A 4,197-nucleotide genomic window follows, 5' to 3' on the forward strand; every position below is an offset into this window, starting at 1 on the left:
TTTTTTTCTTCAATTCTGAGGACAGGCATTTTCGTGAGGAAAAAAAAAAGGCACATTTTTAGATCTATAATAGGTGAACAGTTCAGAAATAAAAGCCTTTCCCTCAGAAATGCAAATCATTTGGATTGCTGTAACATCTCCAGGGCTCTAATGATCTAAAGCGCTGTCTTTTTTGCTGTCTGAAAGCAGCCATAGCTTGACCTGTGAAGGACAATTTCATTTCAAGTGACCTGAGGAAGCAATAAAAATGAAAAGATGAAATAGAAAGAAATATTTATTTGAACACTTATGGTACTATTTTTATTTGCATCACAGAGATCATCGACCAGTTCTGTGTGATCTTTCTGCTCCCTAGAAATTGCAATGTTCCACTGTAGCAAATGCACAGAGTTTAAGGTCATAAAACAGCTACAAGTACAATTTAAGCATTTGCAATTATGGGCAAAACAAGAGAAAAAGGTACTTTGTACTCCATCTGGAATTCTACTCACTCTGTACACAGTGTTAATAAAATACAGATGCATGGGCCAGCGTTAATCAAAAGCCATTAACATCAGAAGCTGTTCAGTGGCCTGTATGAATTCTGTTTTATTGGTCTTAGCCCAGTGCCCATTAGACAGACATCTACATTACAGCCAGAGCCCTTGTGACACTGGCAAGGACCGAGAGCTGTGACGCATTTTCTCATTGAAGTCCCCTTTTGGAAGTAGAGCTAATCCCTTTTGGACATTGTGGGATCCCTCCTCCCCAGAACCACTCGTGATCGTAACCTCTGTGGTCTCTGAGGGCAGAACATCCACCTGCAGAGCTTTTGGGTAAGTAATAAAGTGCAAATACGCACATGCCAACTGAGAAAGCCATGACTGATGTAAAAGCAGCAAGAAAAACCCATCAGTCTGTCTGTCCTGTGTGGAGAGAGGTGATACTTCTTCATGCCCTAAACATCCAGAACCAGTCGCACATGTGACCACAGTCAAAGGCGTTGCTGTAGAGAAGAGACAAAGTGTCTCAGCAAAACAGCTGTCTGGGTATGTGACATCCAGCAGAGCCAGCCAGGGCTTTTCTATCTAATAAGACTGTAATCAATTAGAAGAAAAAATTTGTAAGGATGCCTCTGTTCTCTGCCCTGCAACTTTTCCCTAACTTGCCTGTGGTTTTGCTCCGTGGGAGGTTGCTAAATCCAGAGCTTAATCCTGAGGCAGCACCTCCCGCATCACTCTTTCTGGTTTGTCCTGCTCTCTATAAACGAACCTTTACTCACATTTGGCACGAGGGAGACATCATTTTTCATCCATATTTTGCAGGATCATCCTTTTTTTCTGAGACACGCAGCGACTCGCTGCCAACAGAGTGTGCGGAGCCCTCCCCTCAGCCCAGCTTTCAAGCCTCGGTGGATCCATACGCTTCGAGTGATCAGGGTGATTTTTCTCCTGGTTTCTGCACAGGTCTGACTCGTAGCTGTCTCGTCCATGCAATGATGGCCATATGCTCTTGGGTGCCAGCAGCAGAAAGAGGGAAAAGACTTATGTTCTTCAGAGAACTGTGTCCATCGTTAGCGCAGCTGCTGCCGTAACAGTGCAGGGCTGGTGAGCTCCCAGTTTTCCTGCTAAGATTCTCTACTCGTTTATGACATGATATTTTGCACTCAGATTTGTCGTGCACCTCCCAGGTTGGAAATCATATTTCAAACCGTTAAATCTCCTGAGTCCTATCTCCAACAATGTGCTTCTTAGAAAAATGTCTGGAAGGCCTTTTTATTTTCCTGTGAAAATACAATAATAAATTTGGGGTTTAAGGCTGTAAGGTTTTGGAAATATGTATTCATTCATTGAGATGCTTTAAAAGGAGTACAATGCTTAGCAAGTGAAAATAAAACAGGTCTGATTTATACAGTAATACAGTAAAAAGGCTGTGCAGGAAAAAGCAAACAATCATTTTATGTATGTTTATGCACATTAACTCTCTAAGTGATTATACAGTCTCTAAGATCTAGATTTTCACGGGGTTTTGTAATGCTTCAAAGGAATAGAGCTGCAAATAGACAAGTATAAGTTTCATTTCTTTCATTTCCGTAACCGCAAATGCATATTTTTGCTTTCAGATGCTGCCTCTTCTGTCAGTTGTACTTACATTTTTGTGTGCTTTTCTGCTGATAAAATTCCACTGACGTCACCCATAGCAAACCTTCATGCTCGCTAAATGTGGGAACAAGAAGGGAATAAGACTCACACTAAACAAATAAATGTCAATCATAAAGGAATAAATGGGGTTTTCAGCCTGCTCAGAGAAAAGGTAAGTGGAAGGGTCTTTATATAACTCCTCTTCCATGCTCAAAGGTAATGTATGGATAGTGTTATTTAAATAAAAGATTGTTTTTTGCCTTCTTTTTTCCTTGCATTTTCTCAAAGGAAATGATATTGAAAAGGCTAAAGCCAGTGACATTTTGCTGTTGTGAAAGAGTGAGAACATAAGCTAGAAATTACTGGAACTATATGACCCATTAAGTTGTTTTGCAATGCTGAGAAATGAAGCATAGAGTATTTTGTTAAAATCAATATCCCATGGGGATTAAAGCAAGATTAGCATCTTTCAGCACAACAGCCCTGCTAGTAAGCATGTAGGTATAAATCCAGAATACCTCTGGTTTACTCAAAGGAACTGCCCCGAACTCGCACCAGTGCAGCTGAGGACGAGCCAGGGCCTCTGAGCCCACTTTGGATATCTCAGGGTCGATGTGGCCAATGCTCTGCACCTGCCAGTGGCAGCTCACTGGCCTGCGTGCAGAGAAGTTCAGCCAAAGGCAGGAGCAGTGTAGGACAGTGAGGCAGGGATATCTCCTTCAGAGCCATGACTTGCTGTAGTTTTCTTACGGACTTTTGTTTTATTCTGTTTGTTTTGCTTTATTTTTACCCTTTCAACAATACCCAGTGGAGATATCCAGTATCTCAGTGGAGAAAAGAGGTTGCCTTATTATTCTGTTAACAGCATTTATAAAATTCAGCCATTAACACTTCATCCACAGCTCCAGCACCAAAAGAAAGTGTTTTGCCCCATCCTGGCAGAAGAGATCGATTACCAGTGTTCACTGGTACATATCCTGATGTGCCACTGCCTTTTTCTGACAGCTACTGACAACCTTGATGCTGTCACTGCATTCCTCAGCAGTTTCTGCTCTCTCTTCCAGGCATTTAACTATTAATAGTTTCAGGAGTATTTTCACATATTTTGTTGTTCTTTGCCTACAGACCTGAAGGACATGAGTAGGACCTCCCAGGCTTGGCCTGAGATGGATCTGAACTGATGTTTTCAGGACTGCTCAGCTGCAGCAGGTTTTCCTTTCAATAGGATGAAATAAAGAAAAAAATAACTCTCTGGGGGTTTTCTTTACATTGCTTACTTGAAACCTGAATAAAAAGCTAGGCATTAAAAGAGTGACAGCTTCAAAAAGTTGTTGGCACTGACAGACGTGGCTGATCAATGGTGTTTTGTAGCTACAAGGGAAGCTTTAACTGAAGCTGTTTCCCCTTGGTCTGCTGCCAGGGACAGCAGCAGAGGTCTCTGAGGAGCTCAGGAAGGAAGGCAGGGGAGCTGGGAGGAATTCCTTTGTGGCAGTGAATACAGACCAAGAGAAACCTCTCAGCCGTGTACACCTTTTACAGCCAAAAGCTTCGTAAACATTAAAAGCAGTCAGTACGCTGCTGAAAACAAAGGCAACTCAGTCCTCAAATACCCTTTTTACAGTATTCTGTCTTCAGGTTCTGTGAATGGCAGGGGAGATGAAACACATCTGAAGACAGTTAGGTGCTTCTCCATCCTCCCCTCTGCCTTTGCCACACTTGGATCTAAAAGGCAGCAGAATTATGAAGCCACTGTTGCTCCCCACTGTCAGTTCAAAGATAGAATCACAGGATCACAGAATGGGTCAGGTTGGAAGGGACCACAGAGGATCATCTGGTCCAACCTCCCTGCTCAAGCAGGGCCATCCTGGAGCACATTGCACACCACTGGCTCTGGTCTGTTTTTTTTTTTTTAACCACACCACAGCTAGGTCAGGTTCATCTGCAGAAGTTAAACCCACACATGTGAACCGTGCAGCTGACATACTCCAGTTAGTACCTCCAAGGCAGTAAAGGAGTTATGCTGAAATTAGCAGGACTCTGGTGTGACCAACAATTACATTTAGGAAGGAGCAGAGTC

The 4,197-nt window shown here is 42.7% G+C and overlaps 1 long non-coding RNA gene across 2 annotated transcripts; it reads left to right on the forward strand.

Annotated features, from left to right (window-relative positions):
• Positions 1-748: 748 nt before the first annotated feature.
• LOC114058402 lies at positions 749-3,429 on the forward strand. Of its 2 annotated transcripts, none has more exons than XR_003571440.1 (4): positions 749-815; positions 1,305-1,586; positions 2,102-2,292; positions 3,246-3,429. It is a non-coding gene; the product is annotated as an uncharacterized LOC114058402 (long non-coding RNA). The 2 variants fall into 2 exon arrangements; XR_003571441.1 differs by having other exon boundaries at positions 1,305-1,445.
• The last annotated feature ends 768 nt before the right edge of the window (positions 3,430-4,197 follow it).

The sequence above is a fragment of the Empidonax traillii genome, unplaced genomic scaffold (genome assembly GCF_003031625.1).
Source record: "Empidonax traillii isolate 1590-97213 ecotype Southwest subspecies unplaced genomic scaffold, ASM303162v1 scaffold170:size2694500, whole genome shotgun sequence".
In the NCBI taxonomy this organism is placed as follows: Eukaryota; Metazoa; Chordata; class Aves; order Passeriformes; family Tyrannidae; genus Empidonax; species Empidonax traillii.